This window comes from Pongo abelii, chromosome 2, assembly GCF_028885655.2.
Source record: "Pongo abelii isolate AG06213 chromosome 2, NHGRI_mPonAbe1-v2.0_pri, whole genome shotgun sequence".
Lineage (NCBI taxonomy): Eukaryota > Metazoa > Chordata > Mammalia > Primates > Hominidae > Pongo > Pongo abelii.
Window position 1 is genome coordinate 134,237,702 of NC_085928.1, and position 21,503 is coordinate 134,259,204.

Sequence of the window (21,503 nt, forward strand, 5' to 3'; positions counted from 1 at the left end):
TATTCAAATAGTGTTGCTTTAAGCTTAAAATAATGGGTTATAAGATAGTGTTTGCAAGACTCATGGTAACCTTATATCAAGAAGCATACAATGGATACACAAAAATTAAAAAGCAATAAATTAAATAATACCATTAGAGAAAATCACCATCACTAAAAGGAAGACAGGAAAGAAGAAAGACCACAAAACAACCAGAAAACAAATAAGAAAATGGCACAAGTATGTCATTACTTATCTATAATAACATTGAATGTAAGTGGACTAAACTCTCCAATCAAAAGCCATGGAGTAGCTAAGTGGATTTTAAAAAAACAAGATCAAATGATCTGTTGCTTAAAAGAAACATACTTCACCTACAAAGACATACATAAACTGAAAGTAAATGGATGGAAAAAGTTATTCCATGCAAATGGAAACCAAAGAAGCACAGAATTAGTTACACTCGTGTCAGACAAAATAGATTTCAAGACAAAAACTGTAACAAGAGACAAAGAAGGTCACTATATAATGATAAAGGAGTCAATTCAGCCAGAGGATTTAACAATTGTAAATATACATGCACAAAACACTGGAGCACTAAGATATATAAAGCAAATATTATTAGCACTAAAGAGAGAGATACACCCCAAAACAATAACAGCCAGAGACTTAAGTACCCTACTTTCTGTTCTTCCAGACAGAAAATAAACAAAGAAACATCAGACTTTGTCTGCACTATAGACCAAATGGGCCTAACAGATATTGACAGAATGTTTTATCCAATGGTTGCAGAATACACATTCTTCTCCTCAGCACATGGCTTGTTCTTAAGGTTATACCATATGTTAAGGCACAATAACAAGTCTTAAAACATTCAATAATTGAAATAATATAAAGCATCTTCTCTGACCACAATGGAATAAAACTAGAAATCAATAACAAGAGGAACTTTGGAAAATATACAAACACATGGAAATTAAACAATATACTCCTGAATAACAACTGGGTAAATTTAAAAAATTGAGAACAAAATCAAAAAATTTCATGAAACAAATGATAATGGAAATACAACATACCAAAACCTGTGGGATACAGTGAAAGCAGTACTAAGAGGGAAATTTATAGTTATAAATCCCTACACCAAAACAAAAGAAAAACTTCAAAAAACAAGTTAATGATGCATCTTCAAGGACTAGAAAAGCAAGAGCAAACTGAACCCAAATTTAGTAGGAAAAAATAATAAACATCAGTGCAAATCAGTGAATTTGAAAAGAGGAAAATGATACAAAAGATCAATGATCAAAAAATTGGGATCTTGAAATGATAATCAAAATTGACCAGCATTCAGTCAATCAAGTAAAGAAAAAGAGAAGGAAGACCAAAATAAATAAAATCAGAAATGTTAACGAGACATTACAGAAATTCAAAGGATCATTAGTGGTAACTATGAGCAACTATACGCCAACAAATTGGAAAATCTACAACAAAAGGACAAATTCCTAGACACATACAACATAACAAAATTAAATCATGAAGAAATCCAAAACCTGAACAGACCAGTAGATAAATATCCTGTGGTAGGTGATTGGGCTAAGCAAGCCTGTCGCTTCAAGATCTTTATTTAATGAAGCACCAAGAATTCTATGAAGAATTAATCAGAACTTCGTACATATCACATCAAGTTAAAACACTGCAGCACAACAAAGGAAACAATCAACAAAGTGAAGAGATAACCCACAGAATGGAAGAAAATTAACAACCAAAAAGAGCTCAAACAACTCTGCAGAGTGTTTTTTGTTTTAGTTTTACAACATATAGGTGCTCAGAAGATGTTACTTGAGTTAAATGCAACTTAACTTAAGTGAAATGCAATTTAATGTAAATAAAGAAATACACAGGGGATCTGAAACCTTGCAAGTATAGAGACAGAAACCAGCATCCAAAAAGAGAGAGATAATTAAATATGTGAGTTTGAATTTCGACCTTGGGTTAAAATCTGTGCACTCTCTGAATGTGGACCGTGCTTGGCCTTCAAAAGTTTATTGCAGTCATAAAGGGGAAAAAATCTTGGCAGTGACTCTCTTCTGCCTGAGTACAAGTCATCAACACTGCATTATCTGAGAAGCCTATCCTTCCCTTTTGACTGGTTTTGATGGCAAGCAACTATTGCTTCCAACACTGTTAGTTACATCTGTACATTACTTCAGGAAAAGATAAATCAGTCCAGGAGAATTTTAAAAGCACAGACTCTGAAGTCTGTGTTTTGATTCTGAACTATGCCACTTATTTGAGATCTTGAGGGAAACCATTAACTTCAAAAAATCTCCATTTCCAACCTGTGAGATGATAAGGATAGCATCTACCTTACAAGTTTTTGAAGGCAAATGAGACAGTCTATGTTAAAGATGCTTTCTATGTTGAAAGTCTTATGCAAATGTTAGTTATTGTTACCCTTTGGATAACCCAATTGATAGGGATTTGGAAGAATGTTTCTGAGCTCTGAAGTGTGATAGCAACACTTTTCTGTGAGACTTCAAAGAAGACAAGAGGGATTTGAAGTTGAACAAAGATAAATACCACACTAAGAAGTTTAAAAACATCATTTCTGATGGAAAGGAAAATAAATTGACTGGCTATGTTAATCTTCATTAGTGGTATCTACTAATTAATATATATTTCAATTAAACAGGCTAGTTTTCATGGCAAAGAGCAAGCTATTCTTTTAATTCACTTTGCTTAATTCCTATTGCCATATGAAGACCAATTTATTATAAGTATCAAACATCTCTGTCAGATACTGGGAAAACAGGTAATGGATATAAGGATAATTCTTTCCACTTGATCGAATACCTCCAATGAATAGTCCTTTTTCCTCTTGAAATAATCACGGAGAATTGTCGGGATTTTTCTACTTACCATGCACAAAGTCCTTGATGGGCTTACTGAGAGTTAATACTTGGCTTCTTCCTGGAACAAAGACTGAAAAAAAAAAAAAATAAGATGCTTCCCCAGCTCCCCCACCACAAAAATCCATGCCACATTGATAATAGTAATTTCACCTGAACAGAGATTTTATTCCTCTCCTGCCTTCCTTAAAGAGAAGAGTATTCCCAAGCAAGTAGATTATTGCTAGAGATAGAAAGGTTAGTGTTCGGGGAAGTTGCTGTAAGTATACAAGCAAAGCAAACCAAAGTTTTATTCCTCTTCCCTCTCTTCTCCACTATATCATTTTAAAAACTCCATTAATTCTATATAATGCAAGTTTCTTAACTGCTGTCAGTTCTTCGGAATCTGTACCTGCCTACCTTTTCCAAGTCCTATCAATTCCCCACCTTACCTTGCTAAAGCCAAACTGGACTATCTGCTATTTCCCAAAGAAGTTGCTCCTTTGTGTGTGACTTTGTTCATGTTGCTCCTTTGCCCGGAATGTGGCCTAGGGCTCTCACTTTCTACTAAAAGAACTTCTTTTTGTCTTGCAAATCAATAATGTGGAGACTGCCTCTTCATGAAACCCTCTTCTAAACCACCTCTCCTGGCCCTCCAGCAGAGAGTTGGATGTTTTCTATCCTATACTCATTAAGTGTCTACTAAATTCACTTTTGAGGCATTTATTATATTCTATAGTTAAGCTATTGCTGATGTGTCTGTCTCTCCCACAAGACAGTCTTTGAACTCAAGAAAGGATTATGTCCTTTATACTTAGATCTATAGCATCCAGCACACAGTAAAATCTTCACATTTAATAAATGTGTTTTCAGTGAATGCATAGTTCAGTGGCTGGCAAATGCTTTCTGCAAAGGACCACATAGTAAATGCTTTAGGCTTCATGAGACATTTGGTCTGTAGCAACTCTGGCATTATTAATTACTCAAGTCTGCTAAACTCTGTCATGGTAGAGCAAAAGCAGTCATAGGCAGTAAAAACAAATATGACTGTGTTTCAATAAAACTTTGTTTATAAACACAGGTGGTAGGTCATATTTGGCCCATGGGCTATAGTTGTCTAATCTCTGAAAAACTAAAAGGTTGTGTGAATGAGAAAGCCCTAGAAAGTTGTTCTCACAAAGAGGACTGCCAAGCCCAAGAGAACATCAAATGATGTAAGGACAGAAAATGAAAACAAATCCCTTTGAAGAGAAATGAAAGGAAAGGAGTAGCACAAAAGCATTCTGCTGTCCTCATGCTGGAAACGAGGAATAATCTAGGTTAACATGCATGCAACTGGGAAAGTGCAGATCCATCCACAGTCTTATGAAGGCCACAAATCAACTGTTTGCTACTGCTGTACCCTAGTTATTAAACTTTTTAGTTCACAGATTAAGAGTATCAACAAAGACAGTGCAATGGATTTCCCCATAAGGTGCATTTTTTCTCTATAGTGCATGAGAGCAAAATACAAGGGAAGATGCTAGCTGTTCAAGGCATGATTGTCTATTCCATAGGATTGAAGCAATAGAGATGGAAATTCCAGTCTAGGTATGAGTTACAGGTGACACTTTGGCAGAGTTCTGAGAAAGATAATTTGAATATGTCACCTTGAAATTAAAATGCACAAGCAACCTAGATGGCATCAAGCATTTATTTTCAATTCTAAACCAGCGTAATAGGCTAACATCATTGGATGGGAGGCACATAAACAGTTTTATAATCTTTTACCTTAAGGCATAATTCTGGTATATATATTTTTCCTTCTTCATATTATATTTTTTAGGGAATTTTGTGAGGCATAAGAAGGACAATCAGATAAGAAAATGCAGTATAGTGGTTCCAATCATTCAAAAGGAAACTGTAAAACAGTGTTCACTTAAATTTACAGCACACATTCAAATGGGGATCCAAACTTCGAGATATATTTCCAAATGCAGACAACACAGATAAAATGTTGGAGTGATACCTGATCCCACATAATTCCCTACTCTGGAAGGCAAAACATCTGATACTGCTACAAATGCAGGAGCCAAACTGTCCTGCTTGAAGCAGCAACATCATTACCAGCAGCACCACCTGGCTACTGTGGAATGGAGTGGGATTGCGTGAGAAGGGGTATTCAAAAAATGGAGTTACACAAGCATAAAATGACCCTGGCCATAAAATAAGCTAAGCATATTTACTGCCTTTTCAGGAGGAAAGTGTCTAAGCACACCCAATCATTGTGTATATGTTTCCAGCATCCACACCTCCCCTTTTCTTTCTTTCTCTAAAAAAGTGTCTCCAACTTTTGAAGCAATTGGACCGAGATGTGTAACACATGAAATGCCAATTCACAACGAGTGATCAGTGTCCAATAGAAAAAAAAAATTGTGACATGGCCTTTTTTGTGCAATTGCCTTCAGAGCATATATTCTGAAGTGCCCTGAAAGGATTGATGCTTTCTCTATCTCTAGCCTTGTGTGATAAAGTCAGATCTAACTCTCTCATGGAGCACAACCCATGTAGACCACCTTACTTAAACGGATTTCCTTCATTGGAAGGCTGCTGTGGTAAATCACTGAGAACCTAACAATAAGCTTTTTGTCAAAATGTTCTGGATTGTTAGCCCAATACACATGAACCTGAAATTTTCTCACTTTGGCACTACAGACACAGCAAAACAAAGCTTTGTGAATCATTTAATCCTATTTTCTTCTGCAATGAGAAATAATTCTACTGGTCAAGCTACGAAAATATCATGAGTCCATTTTACCATTGAGATAAAATAGAGTTCAACTTTGCTTAAGAACTTCTTAATCCCATTAATAAGCCCTATGTCCCTGCTTCAGTTATGAGTCCTTAATTTTTTGTTTGTACACTATTTATGTCAGGAGTCTTAATTTAAGATGTTTTCATGGGTCAAACAGATAATGAAAAAGGATAAGGTAAGATGGGTAGTAAAGTACTGAAGAATCAGTGAACCAGATATGGAATCTCTACTAAACTCCAACACAATCTTGCTATACAAGAATGTGTGCAAGTATTACCAGCTATTTTGAATTTCAGAAAACTTTTCAAAACTACAATGAGGTGAATGAAAGTGGTACCGTCTCACACTAGTAAGAATGGCTATTATCAAAAAGTGGAAAAAACGACAGATGCTGATGAGGCTGCAGAGAAAAGGGAACACTTATACACTGTGGGTGGAACTGTAAGTTAGTCCAGCCACAGTGAAAAGCAGTCTGGTAATTTCTCAAAGAACATAAAACAGAACTACCATTCAACCCAGCAATGCCATTACTAGGTATATACCCAAAGGAATGTAAATCATTCCACCATAAGGACACATGCATGTGTATGTTCATCACAGCACTTTCACAATAGCAAAGACATGGAATCAAACTAGATGTCCATTAACAGAGGACTGTATAAAGAAAATGTGGTACATAAACACCATGGAATACTATGCACCCATAAAAAAGAATGAAATCATATCCTTTGCAGCAACATGGATAGATGTAGAGGCCATAATCCTAAGCAAATTAATGGAGGAACAGAAAACTAAATACCACATGTTCTCACTTATAAGTGGGAGCTAAATGATGAGAACACATGGGCACATAGAGGGGGGACAACAGACACTGGGCCTACCTGAGGGTGGAGGGTGGGAGGAGGAAAAGGATCAGGAAAAATAACTAATGGTTACTAGGCTTAATACCTGGGTGACAAAATAATCTGTAAAACAAACCCCTGTGATATGAGTTTATCTATATAACAAACCTGCACATATATACCCCTGGACTTAAAAAGTAAGTTAAAAAATGAAATAAAAAATGTTTATTGAGCATCTCAGGTGCTATCAGTGTGAGGTTCAGAGTCAAAGTGTAGGTAGGAGAACATGGCAAACATTGGAAGGGTTGATAATACAAAGCCGGTGAAGGGGAAGAACATCTACTAGAGAAAATATTTGCCACGCAGTTATATGTGATAAAGTGATCTTTCTTGGACAATCTTAAAAGAGAAGGCTTTGAGCATGCTTGATATATACAAATAACAATACAGAAGATGAGGAGGAAATGGTAGAAAATACCAAGGGAGTTTTGCAGGGTGAGAGAATTTACATTCTTGATCAAGCAAAGCTTGTCATAAGAAGTAAATGCGTTTGGCTGAAGATATAGGTAAAATCCACACTGTAAAGGAATTTGAATACACAGCTAAGGAGTTACAACTTTTTTATGAGTCAGTGGGACACCAGCAAAGATTCTGAAGTGAGAACATATTTTTGGAAGATTTTTTTCTTATGTAGGAAAGAAGCTAGATAAAACTTAAAAAGCTGTTAGAAAGATGGGTAGTAAAGTATTGAAGAATCAGTGAACCAAGAAATTCTTACAGGAATTAAGACCTGAAATAATAGGAATTTTAAGAGACAAGGACAGATGCAAATTAACATTGCAGGATGACTTCACAGAACTTGTGGACAGGAGTGCAATGCAAGTGAAATAATGTCTAAAAAGATGCTTATGTGCTAAGTGAAAGAAGCCTGACACAAGAGGACAAGTACTGTGTATTCCACTTATTTGAGGTTCCTAGAACGGTCAATTTCATAGAAATGGAAACTAGAATAATGGTTAACAGGAACGGGAGAAAGGGAGGAATGAAAAGTTGGTATTTAATTGGTACAGAGTTTTAATTTTGGATGATGAAAAGTTTTGGAGATGTATGTGAATAATTGGCTTGTCTCCTGAATGAGCTGGGATTATTTCTCTTGTGTAGCTGGAAGATTTCTTATTAGCTATAACCTAACTGAAAAGGGAAATACAGATATACTAGAGAAACTTGGGGTTAACTTTTTTCTTTTTTAAAAATTTCAACTTTTAATTTGGATACACAGGTTACACGTGCGGATTTGTTACACAGGAATATGTGTGGTGCTGAGGTTTGGAGTATGGATCTTGTCACCCTGGTGACAAGTACCCAATCATCATAGTACCCAATAGGTGGTCTTTTAGCCCCCCTCTCCCCACATACACACTCTCTAGTAGTCCACAGTGTCTATTGTTCCCATATTTATGTACATGTGTGCTCAATTCTTACCTTAGGTCAATGCTTAGGTCCTTCTTCCTCAACTTTTTGGAATACTTACAGTAGGAATGGTACCAGTTCTTCTTTGTACATCTGGTAGAATTTGGCTGTGAATCTGTCTGGTCCTGAGCTTTTTTGGTTGGTACACTATGACTAATTCAATTTCAGAGCTCATTTTTGGTCTGTTCAGGAATTCAGTTTCTTTCTGGTTCTGGCATAGGAGGGTGTATGTATCCAGGAATTTATCTATCTCTCTTAGACTTTCTAGTTTGTGTGCATAGAGGTGTTCATAATATTCTCTGATGGTTATTCATATTTCTGTATTGTCAGTGGTAATATCCCCTTTGTCATTTCTAATTGTGTTTATTTGGAACTTCTTTATTTTCTTTATTAGTATAGCTAGCAGTCTATCTATTTTATTACTTTTTTCAAAAAACCAACTACTGAATTTTGACCTTGTGAATGGTCTTTCAGGTTTCAATTTCCTTCAGTTTAGCTCTACTATTTGTTCTTTCTTATCTTCTGCTAGCTTTGGGGTTGGTTTGCTCTTCGTTCTCTAATTCTTTTGGTTGTAATGTTAGGTTGTTAAATTGAGATCTTTCTAACTTTTTGATGCAGGTTTTTAGTGCTAGTAATTTTCCTCTTAACACTGCCTTTGCTGTGTCCCAGAAATTCTGGTATGTTGTATCTTTGTTCTCATTAATTTCAAAGAACTTCTTAATTTCTGCCTTAATTTCACAATTTACCCAAAAGTTACTCAGTAGCAGGTTATTTAATTTCCATGTAATTGTATGGTATTGAGTGATTTTCTTAGTCTTGGTTTCTAATTGTATTGTGCTGTGGTTTGAGAAAGTGGTTGGTAAGATTTCAGTTCTTTTGCATTTCCTGAGGGTTGTTTTATATCATTTCTCTGATGGATTTTAGACTATGTGCCATGTGGCAATAAGAAAAATGTATTAGGCCATTAAAAGTAATGGCAAAAACCGCAATTACTTTTGCACCAACCGGATATATTATGTTGCTTTGGGGTGGAGAGTTCTGTTTCTGTAGAGGTCTGTCAGGTTAATAGACTGATCAAGTCCTGAGTTCAGTCCTTGAATATCATTGTTAATTTGCTGCCTCAATGATCTGTTTAATTCAATCAGTGAGGTGTTGAAGTCTCCCACTATTATTGTAGAGTCTCTTTGAAGTTCTCTAAGAACTTGCTTTATGAATCTGGGTGCTCCTATGTTGGGTACACACATATTTAGGATAGTTAAGACTTCCTGTTGAATTGAATCCTTTATCATTATGTAATACACTTGTCTTTTTTTATCTTTGTTGGTTTAAAGTCTGTTTCATCTAAAATTAGGATTCCAACCCCTGCCTTTGTCTGTTTTCCATTTGCTTGGTAGATTTTTCTCCATCTCCCTATTTTGAGCCTGTGGGTGTCATTGCATGACAAATGAGTCTCTTGAACACAGCATACCATTGGGTCTTGGTTCTCTATCCAGCTTGCCACTCTGTGCCTTTTAGTTGGGAGCATTTAGCCCATTTACAGTCGAGGTTAGTATTGATATGTGTGGATCTGATTCTGTCATCGTGATGTTAGCTGGTTATTATGCGGACTTCTTTGTGTGGTTGCTTTATAGCGTCACTGGTCACTATACTTCATGTGTTTTTGTAGTAGCTGGTATCAGTCTTTCCTTTCCATATTAGTGCTTCCTTCAGGAGGTGTCGTAAGGCAGGCCTGGTGGTAAGAAATTCCCTTAGCATTTGCTTGTCTGAAAAGGATCTTACTTCTTTGCTTATAATGCTTAGTTTGGCCAGATATAAAATTCTTGGTTGGGATTTCCTTTCTTTACAAACGTTGAGTATTGGTCCCCAATCTCTTCTGTCTTACAGTGTTTCTCATGAGAAATCTGCTATTAATCTGGTGGGCTACACTTTGTAGGTGACCTGACCTTTCTCTCTAGCTGCCTTTAACATTTTTTCTTTCATTTTGACCTTGGAGAATCTAATGATTATGTTTCTTCGGAACGATCTTCTAGTGAAGTAACTTACTGGGGTCTCTTTTCCTGAATTTGAATACTGGCCTGTCTTGCTAGGTTGGGGAAGTTCTCATGGATGATATCCTGAAATATGTTTTCCAAGTTACTTCCATTCTCCCCATCTCTTTCAGGCATACCAACGAGTCATAGCTTTGGTCATTTTACATAATCCCATATTTCTCAAAGATTTCATTCATTCCTTTTTATTCTTTTTTCTCTATTCTTGTCTGACTGTCTTATTTCAGAAATCCAGTCTTCAAGCTCTGAGATTCTTTCCTCAGCTTGGTCCTTATGCTATTAATACTTGCAATTGCATTATGAAATTCCTGTAATGTGTTTTTCAGGTCTATCAGGTCACTTACATTCTTTTCTATACGGGCTATTTTGTCTGTCAGCTCCTGTATTGTTTTATTGTGATTTTTAGCTTCCTTGGATTGGGTTGCAACATAATCCTGCATCTTGTAATCTTCATTCCTATCCATATTTTAAATTCTATTTCTGTCATTTTAGCCATCTCACCCCAGTTCAGAACCTTGCCAGAGAGCTAGTGTGGTCATTTGGAGGAAAGAAGGCACTCTGGCTTTTTGAGTTATCAGAGTTCTTGTCAGGGGGAAGGGGGTGGTCTGCTGTTCTTTATGCCTAGTTTCACTTTGGAGGCAGTGTTGGCACAGGGATGGGGTGTTGGCAGGGGTGGGGCTGGCCAGCTCTGTGCCCACCTAGGCTCGTGGTATGGTGGCATAGCGAGGTGGAGTGCACTCATGCTGGCAGCAGTGGCAGGGCAGGGTGCATGCACACATGTGCACTGGTGGGGCAAGAAAGACAAGATCCACTCATGCAGCACACACACATGCTGGCAAAGTGATGTGGGCGGGGGGAGGTCCTGGACCCAGAGGAAGTTGCAGCTGGGAGAGGAAGCAGGTGGGCTGGTGCATGTCTGTGGGGTCCACTCTGCTGGAGCTCTCTGCTGGTCAGGCATAATCCACCAGCATGGAAGCTATGATGTGGACCTCCAGGTCACCCAAGGCTGCACTGCAAGCAGACACAGCCAGGCTGGAGCCCCAGGAGAGGGTACAGACCAAGGGTTTCTCAGGTCACATCATTCTGGCTGATGGGCAAGACCATCCTGCAGAATTCAGGTCTGACAGTTTTCCTAGAACTAAAGTCTCCTATGTGAGCAAGTTGAGCTTAGGGGGATGGGCATCCCTGGCCATGCTTCACTACAGACGTTCCTGTACTAAACCCTCTGGGCTCCACATTGGCTGTAGTGCTGCCCCACCACTTCTCTAAGCAGCTCTCCCTGACAACTTAAGTGTCTATGGTGGTAAAGGTGTCTCCTCCTCCGGGATTCCAGAGGCCCATGGCAAGACTGGGTTGCTCCTTGACAGTTTACCTCACCTGTTCCCCATGATTCATTGGTGACCAGGAACAAGTCCTGATGCACAGTTGCCCCAGTCAGGGTTCCCAGCTTCCTCCCCCTTCAGCCCAGCCTCTGTGTCTTCCCTCTAGCCACCCTCAGTGCCTTCCCTCTGAAGATCTCTTAGAAGTGCACCAATCATCCCAGTCCCTCAGTGGCAGCTGCTCTACCTGGCTACATCTAGTTGGCCACCTTGCCCAGCTCAGCAGTTTTTAAACTTATGACATGGAAATTTAACACCTACAGATAGATGGATTAGTTACCCTTTATTTAAATCTTTCCCGGACTTTTATTTTTGGTCAAGGTAGGAAACAATCTAGTCTCTGAATTCCTGAACAAATCTCAAGCCTTTACCAATACCATAGGTTATGATTGAAAGGGACAACTTGTCAAGGAGCTGCTACATAAAACTTTGGCCACTTGGCATGCTGCTACTCAAGTATGTGTGTTGCCCTTTGCCCATAGCTGCTTCCATTGATGGGGCTTGCACTAAGAGATGCTAAGACATTACTTAGCATCTCTTCCCTGGGCTGAATATTTGGCTTTTATTGCAAATCATTTTCTCCTCATGTTTTAATACATTTCCACTTGCTTACAATTTATTATACTTCATTGGACTCCACAAATATATTTTTAACGACGTAACTGTGTACCATTACTCAGGATTGCTGGCATCTCAGAGACAAGTTAATTTTTGCACTGTGACGGTGATTATGAATTTGGCTAAGTCATTTCCAATGATGAATATTATCCCCCAAAGGATAAGTTTCCATTCTCTTACTTGTTATCAGTCTGCCACCTCTCTGCTGACTACATTTCCCTTCTGTATTCTTTTCTTTTGTCCTCTCCCATGTTGGAATATGCATTTGTTTTTGTTTCTCCTCCTGGCCTGAGCTGCTATTTCCCCTACACATTCTCTTTCAGTAAGTCACACAGTTCTGTTACAAATACTGGATGCCTTCTAAAAGCACATACTCCATTAGTCCGTTCTCTCCTTCCAGCTCTCCTCAGTGTGACCCAGGCAGTTAAATGGAAGTCCGCCATTGCAAACCATTTGGGATGCATAACCTTAAAAGAACTAGGAATCAGATGGCAAAAACCTGTCATCTGAAAAACAAATCCATGCAGGGAAGTGCTTGCCTATCAGCAAAGAACTCCTCATGCTGCAGACCAGAGTTAGCAGGTAAATTTTTTTGCTTGTGCAAAATTTGAGCTGACTCTATTAACTTAGAAAAACTCCCAGATAAAGGGCCCAAAAAGTGATATAGAAGACATAGTTCTCATATGCTTTCATTTTAGAAGTGTAAACAAGATTTTCTAAAACCCTCCTGCATTTTGTCTAAGAAAATTTTAAATAAAAATAAATATTCTATCCTCAATGGTTTACTTACCAATACAGAATAATGCATTCACTTTTCCTTTTTAACAAATATTTAATTGACAAAAATTATACATATTCAATATGCACCACATAATTTGATATATGTATACATTATGTAGTGATTGCCACAATCAAATTAACACATCCATTGCCACCCATAGTCACCATTTATGGAGGGGGGCAGTGAAGACACTTAAAATCTGATCTTTTATTAAATGGTTAAGTAAACAATACAATTTTATTACTATAGTCACCATGCCATACGTTAGATCCCCAGAACTTATTCACCTTATAACTGAGGGTTTCTATTCTTTGACCAACATCTCCCAATTTTCCCTAGCCTCTCCCTCTCTTTTTGAATTCATTCTTAAAAATCCCAAATCCTCTATGAAGTCTTCCTGATTTACATCCTCCCTTCTTCCAGGTCTTCTAACCTTTCTGCTTCCACCATTGATTTGATTTTGTTATTTCCTGCTTTGATTTGTGTTGGTTTCTGTGTCTGTTATATGCTATAATCTCCCCCCCCATGAAAACAAAACAAAACAAAAAACCTATGTAGTATTTCCTCATATGACTCATCAGATTTTGCACCATTGTCTCAACCAGAGTAAAAGTGCAAAAACATATTAGTTGATGTATTTTTCTTTTTCTCCCCAGTCCAAATTAATCTCTCCTGCTCCAAGACCGTATCTAGAATATCATGTAGCAAAATGCACCTCTTAGAGTGGTGTGTGTGTGTGTGTGTGTGTGTGTGTGTAAGGGGGGGAGCAGGGAGAGAGAGAGAATGCATCATAAAAGTTTTTATTTCAAGAAAGAAAAAGACCAGCAAGTATGGGTTGCATAAGTATGTAGTGCCCAATAAAGATGCCACTTAAATTGACCCCTTGAAACAAAATATCAGAATAAAACCATCTTCAGTGTGAAATTTACTAAGCAGTGGACAAGAGAATAGCATAAAGGAATGGACAAAAAAACTTAGATGAAAAACCATAAAGTCATTTTTGGAGAATGTGGAAAAACAATAGATAAAAATCATAGTATGAGCCCCTAAAGCAAAATGTGGATACATCAGAGAATTAAGGATGCTTCAAACCTCACGCAGTGTCTTGTAGTTACCTTAGCCAAAATGATCCAGAGATAAGTATAAGAACATAATGTAGATCCTTCAAAGTCATTGTATTTAAAAATAGTACATCATTCTCATTCTGAGTGTGGATTCCAATTTCTCCCCTGAACAGAGAAGTAAGTGCATCCATTTCACATTATCCTAAATAACTAAATGTCTCCATGTCTGTGCCTGGAGTCCCCAAACAGGATTGTGGACATACAGAGGAAACCAATAGCTTATTTGGAGAATCACTGGCTTAGCATTGCAGAAGACAGGATTTCCTAAGTGATACAATTATCTATAAGTGAATTATATGCAAAAATTTTAAATTATCACATTTTCTAAATCTATGATGTTTGACTCCAGTAAGGAGAGGAAACAGGAAAGAAGGCAAAATTAAGTAAAAACCCAGTTGGAAAAAACAGAAACAAACAAATAAAAGTTGAAAACATCAAGAAAATGTAAACATCAAGGGGCCTCAGCTTGGAAATCCTGGCAGAGTAACAGGCAGCCTTTAAAATCTTATTCCCTTGAGTCAGGAAAAAAAATAAGAGTCAGAAGAAAGCTCATAATCTTTTTTGTGGCTGCTTAACCAATTTCAGTCAGCAAAATTAAGCAACTTTTATTTGCTTGGCAATTGAATAAAAAGAGAAGTTTAAAGCAATAGAAGCTTTAAGTTACAGGTAGCTGCCAAAGGAAAATCTTATCTGTTGAAAAAGCAAGTTCAGCACTTAGCTGTAGAGGTATGAAAGTCTGGAGATAAGGTGATGTGGTATCATTTAATTAGCAGCCACCCAATGGTGGCTCAGAAGAGATTCATTCTGCTTCTTAAGAAGTTAAGGCCAACCTTGGTCTCTACCAGAAAAACACACTTCAACCTATGTTGTGCTCCCTCCCTCCTCCCTTCCCATCCTTCACACATTTCCATATCCCCTTCTATCCTTTGCTCCTAGTCTTTCTCCTTTTTTCTCAATAAAACCAGTCATTTAACTTTAAAAAGTGTCCAATTTCAGTTGCTTAAATGTATGAACTTCCTTATTCTTGTAAAATAAGCAGCTCTCACTTACTCTGAAAACAAAAAAAGGAAATCAATTAATTCAGATTTATATTTTTAAAGAAAAAAGTGTTCTAAAGTTTGATGAAAAAATAGATACACAATTTTTTTTACCACAGCGATTAAACAAAATATGACTTTCAACTAAAATATAAAAGAAACTGCCATCTCAAAGTATCATATTTATATAGAAATATATAGTGAAGAAAGGCAAATAAAAGTCTCATAAGTACATGAAATTAAAAAATACAATACAACATAATACAATATTACAGAGTTATGAAAAAAAATCTAGCATGTTACTATGGATTTTTGTTTCTATTCTTTCTTTCCCATCTGACTGCTCCCCTTCTTCTCCTCCCTTCAGGATTTCTAACCTTATTGAAGATACTTTCTAGCAGTATAAGGCATCTAATACCATTAATATGTGCATGTAGTGGACAATTCCACTGAAATGGAGTTTTTTCAACAGATTAATAAAGCCTGAGATGGAGCAATGATATTTCAGTACCTGAGTGACAACAAAAATGGATGTGTGTATAAATCAGACATAGATTCCTCTCCTGAGACAGGATTCAATATATTGTATTGAAAAGGTATTATAGTTAGGCTCAAGAAAGAGTGAATTACAGTGACAAAAAGAGAGCCCTCACCAGTAACCTACTGTTGTGGATGTGAATCAACACAATACTAACAAATACATGAAACAGAACCATAGCCTGGATAATTCTTAAGCAAACAGAGACCCCAGTGTAGGTGAAATAAGCAATGAAATTCAATTTAACCACTAGTGCATTTCTCTGGGCCAAGCATAATTTTTGTATAACACATTGAAACACCTTACTTACATAAGCTAAGTATTGGATTTAGTAAAAATGGCTAAATATACTTGCCAATTATTCCTTCTCAACCCACAGGCAATTCTACAGCTTCCAAATGAAAACAGAATAGAAGTAGATGTCTTTAACAGGTAATAAAAATTTTTACTTAATTCACAAAATATTCATTTTTATATTTATTTTTGCAATAATGCTGGATATTTATAAATTTATTATTTCTATTTATAAAAGTAACAAGTAGATGTTGCAAAAATAATACTAAAATAAAGGTCATCAGTAATACCACCAATCCCAGTGTAATCACTGTTAATGTGTGATATGGTTTGTCTGTTTCCCCACCCAAATCTCATCTTGAATTGTAGTTCCCATAATCCCCACATGTGGTCGGGGGGACCTGGTGGGAGGTAACTGAATCATGGGGGTGGTTTCTCCCACACTATCCTCGTGATAGTAAGTTCTCACAAGACATGATGGTTTTATAAGGGGCTTCACTTAGCTCTCATTCTTCTCTCTCCTGCCACCATGTAAAGAAGGATGTGTTTGCCTCCCTTTCCATCATGACTGTTAGTTTCCTAGGCCTCCCCAGCCATGCAGAACTGTAAGTCAATTAAGCCTCTTTCCTTCATAAATTACCCAATCTTGAGCAATTCTTTATAGCAGCATGTGAAGAAACTAATACAACATGCTAGAATAGAATTATAATATTTCAGATATTTTTCTCTTTATACATATATATGCTTTTGTGCTTATATATCTTTTTAAATAAAATCATAGTAGATGGACTGTGGATAATCTATTTCCTTTACAGTGTGTAGCAGATTTTTTTCACAACAATACAGATCTACATCACCATTTCAATGTATTTTATAATTGTAATATAATTATATAACCAATATCTTAGTGATGGATATATGAGGTTTTTATATTTTTTCTATCATAATCAAGGCCTCAATAAACATTCTTATGCATTTGTCTCTACATACATTATATATTCACTTTTGAATTAAACATAAAATTTGTTTCTCACAAATATTGAAGGAAGCAACACTTCCCTACAGCCATTCGCTATTCTCCAGGTTTTTATTTGACAGCTTTATATCTGGATAAATTCTTGGAGACACTTTGCTAGAACTTTACATTAAGCACACAGACACACACAAAAACACAAACACACACATAAGATCCAGGAAAAACAGTAAAATATCTTCAAACAATGGAAGACAGACAGATGGCAAACCAAAATACGAATAGTGACAGTTAGGGGTATTTCATAAAATATGATGCAAATTTGGCTTTAAAGATATTGGTATGTGTAAACACGACTATGATAATAGTGGCCATCCAAAGGAGTAATTAACTATAGCTATTTAAATCTATTTTTACATATGGTATTGTTTTAAATGCATGTTGATGCATGAGAAATGATGCATGCTAAATAAGAAAATGCACCTGCAAAAGCTGTTATGATTTAAATATTTGAGATTAATATTCCAAAACTAAAAGCTGCACTATCCAGAGTTTTAAAATGTTGACTCCTATAATTTTCAAAGAAGACCAGGCACTGTAATGATCATAGCTGAGAACAAAAAATTCAATAAAATTATAGAAGCAAATAGACAGATATGGCCTTTAATTTCATGGTAGTCACATTCTACTTAGAGAAAAATACAATAAACCAATAAAAACTAATCATTGAGATCATTTCCAAGAATAGTAAATACAGTAAAGGATATATGTATTTAATGCAGGATGATGTGGTAGAAAGTAACTGGGTTCACGGGGAAAAAGAAACATCAGATCAGGTTGTCTGAGAAAGCCTCTCTGCTGAGAAGATAGCTCACAGGTAACAAAATGATAAGAAAGAAGCATACAAGGAAAGATCAGGGAAGGGCATCCTTGTCATAGAAACTAGCAGGTACAAAACCCCTGAGGTGAGAGAGCGTGAAATGATTTAAAATCAGACCAAAAGGCCAGCATGTTCGGAGATGATGTGGAAGAGGGAAATATTAGAAGATCAAGTCTAAGAGATAGGAACCTTCTAACCAAGGTAGAGCAAACTATCCCCCACAGGCCTAATCTGGACTGCTGATAGTTTTTATAGACCCACCAACTAGGAATGGTTTTTACTTTTTAAGGATTACATTTTAAGTAGTTTTATAAGTATGTACATAATATCCTCTTGACTCTCAAAACCTAAAATATTTATCATCTTTTGGCCCTTTACAGACAAAGTTTATCCCTCCCCTCTCCCACCCCATTCTAGACCATGGTAAGGATTTCTATTTTAATATAAGTGCAAAAGGAAGGCATTAAAGGTTTGGTACAATTTCTATGTTTTGGAGATCATTCTGACTGCTATGTGGGGACTGCCCACAAGGAATACAGGCAGGGAACACAGTTTGAGGCTACAGTGGTAGTCCAGGTGAGAGATTCAAGTCATTCAAAAGAGAAAACTTCTAGGATAGGAAAGAACACTGCAAGTTGTACTCTGTCATGCGAGCATGACCTCAATTAATTAGCACTCTCTATAGTTTCAACACTGGCAGTCCAAGTTGAAGGTAAAGGAGAATGTGGTTCATAGATGGTTCAATGACAGCTTATGTAACTCAAACATTCTTTTATGATATGATAGGCCAGTTTTTACTCAAATTGCTCCAAAAATAAGGAATTCATTTGTAGCATGTAGAAACAAACATAGTATATGCCTTATTTAGATAATTCTGATAAAAGGACCACTTAGCTGGTGTTGCTCATTCTGAGTACCAAATTTTGACCCTAAAAAATAAGGGGTACACCTAGCTGGAGAACTTAGAATGGCAATAACTTAAGAAATCTTTACTTAGACCTTCATAAAGATGTCACATTCCTTTTTTTTAGTTATCATGAATATAATATCACCATGTATTGTCAGTGTCGGTTCAAAGACCAAAAATGGAGTTGGAATGTGGAGACAAGAAAGAATTCAAGTCAGGGTTGTGCAGACTACACCCCAGAAAAGAGGGAGTAAATAACAACCTCGTCCAAAATCCTGCTGAGTACCAGAAAGTTGTAAGGAGAAACAGAACTGAGTAGATAAGCATAAGGAAGAAGAGCAAAGAACTGAAGAAATAGCCAAGTCTGTGGAAATGGCACAAAAGAAGTTATGAGGGTGAACTGACCAATGCACCAAAATAGAATCTTTTTTACCAGTGATGGTTCCATAACTCAACGTACTTGTTCCAATTCTTATCTCCAAGATGTCTTATAAGCAGATCCCAACACTGAAGAAACCCAGTGCTCTTTATACATATATAATCAACCTTAAATATAGAGACAGGGAAAATAATATTTTTCTATGTGTTTTAAATTATAGTAAATTCTTATTTCCCTTACCTACCCTCAGGCTACTTCATATTCATTCCAGTTCAAGAGACTTATTTTGCCTGAAACCACTGACTTTGTCTTGCACATTATGTATTGCCCCAAGACCAAGCAATCTGTTGGTCCCTTCCCCATTACAGCAATTAGTTTAATGGAAGACAGTTTAACAGAGACAGAGTCTCAACCCAGGATTTGAGACAGTAAAGGCAAACCTTTATCCAACATCTTCTTTGTACTACTTCTTAAAACACACATACAAAATACAGAAAGTTAATGTGACTTAAAGAAGATAATGTCTGCCTGATTATTTACATATTTCAACTAAATCTAGTATCCAATTATTTTAAACATTAGAGAAGGACAAATCTCTTTGCTTCTTTCTCCCCTTCTCAGTCTTTGACCAGAATTCAAAGACATACCACAAACAAAGTATAGAACTACTTATTTTTGCAAGAGTCCATCAACAAACCGTCCTTCCAGCCTCAATTACCAGGCCCAACAGTTGCCTGACAACCTTTTGAAATTTAACTGTGAAGAGGAGTTGCCTTTGTTAGTCAAACATGATTTACAGTTTTTGAAGTCACAAACTGTTACTGATAACAGTATTATTGCAATATGAGATTTAGCAGCTCCTTGACTTTGGTCATCTTTTTGTTTGCTTCAGTGGTCTAAAAGTCTTTCAAAGATGTTTTTCTGAAATCAATAGACCTTACCAGGGTGATGCTTAAACCTTCAAGTCCCATTAGCCACTAAGGTTTCCCAATAGAAAATGACATTAACTGAGTCTCTTTTTTAAATAAGTAACTGTGCAAAGATTATACGGACTAATTATTCATCTGACCGGCTTCTTATAGGTGTTGAAAGGAGAAATAAATGCACTTAGGCAGTACCTTGACAAATGTCTCTTACTCCTTAACCTGATTATTCAGATTCTTATGTGTGGGGTTTTATTAGTGTTGAAGCCAATTTTTTAGGCACACATTCTGAAGTTATAATAAAAATTAACTTCATGATTAAATATACAAATACTCATTTTACACTTCATTATATAGAGCACATATAACTCATAAAGCAAGGTCAGGTCATGTTCTTATTGCAGTCCTTCACTGGGACTACTATAAAATTTGCTGATGCTAAAATGGAAGTCAATATCTGTTAGGTTAAGTACATGTCTGTTATTATGTGTAGCAACAGGTGACTATATCCAAAAGAGAAAAGTGTGAATTGAAAGACGTGTTTCAATTGTTTGAGATGGTTTCTTGAATGAGATGATGATATGTTTCATGATATTTAGTACTAGAATACAAATTGATATTCTTTCACTTCCTGTCTTTTGAAAGATGTTCCATTAATATAAATGATCATTTTTATAAAACACTTTTAAGAGATAACAATAAAGAATTCATTACATGAGAACTTCGAAGGCTTATCCTTGATTGCTTTCATTATAACCAAAGTAGAAAATCCCTTTAATATGGTGGTTCTGATTAATCAAAATGGTCAGATCTACCCTTAAATGAAGCAGCAGTAGAAAAGCAGCAGTTGAAAGAAACAAACTCCACATTGAAAAGGAATAAAAACAAAGATGGAAAAACTGTACCTTTTGGTAAGATGATCCATTTAAGCTCTAATAAATAAGCCATTCACATTTTCCTTTCAATGGAAGGACCCCCAACACACATGCAAATTCTGAGTTGAAAAACAAAGGGAAAATTTAAAAAATAAACTCTGCCATTTTGCCTCTTAAGCTTGAACCCATTCGCCCAACTGCTGACATCTTATTGGGAAGTTGCTGATCACCAGTTTCAGGTGTTTTTTACCTGTTGGGAGACAGCCCTTCCCTGGCACAAGCTGTGACTGATTATTATTTTAGAGAGACAGTTAACAACCACCTGATCATCACCAGATAGACATTCCTGATGGGGGAAAGTGGAGCCCTCTCCTACTCTCCTCATGCCTCACTAGCTACCTACTGTAACAGTCTTGGTGACTAAATCTGAAAACTCCAAAGTGACAACTAGATGAAAACTTAACGAGGCTGTACTACTAAATGTTACTAGATTGAGAGTCCAGGAGGCATGGTGAAGCCAACATCAAACAGCAAAAAGCACATGAGTAAATTGAATTTATTATTATTATCATAATTTTTGGTGATGGGATCTCATTCTCTCATCCAGGCTGGAGCGTAGTGGCATGAACATAGCTCACTGCAGCCTCAAACTCCCAGGCTCAAGTAATACTCCCACTTCAGCCTCCTGAGGAGCTGGGACTACAGACACACACCACCATGCCCAGCTAATTTTTAAAACTTTTTGCATCATAAGGGTCTCACTACGTTGGCCAGGCT

General features: G+C 36.7%; 1 long non-coding RNA gene across 2 annotated transcripts; it reads right to left on the reverse strand.

Moving 5' to 3' along the window:
* Positions 1–1,882: 1,882 nt before the first annotated feature.
* On the reverse strand, positions 1,883–21,036 carry LOC129058620 (uncharacterized). Of its 2 annotated transcripts, none has more exons than XR_010139235.1 (3): positions 20,757–21,036; positions 19,010–19,095; positions 1,883–2,958 (listed from the first exon to the last, which is right to left on the reverse strand). It is a non-coding gene; the product is annotated as an uncharacterized LOC129058620 (long non-coding RNA). The 2 variants fall into 2 exon arrangements; XR_010139234.1 differs by having other exon boundaries at positions 18,983–19,095.
* Positions 21,037–21,503: the final 467 nt, after the last annotated feature.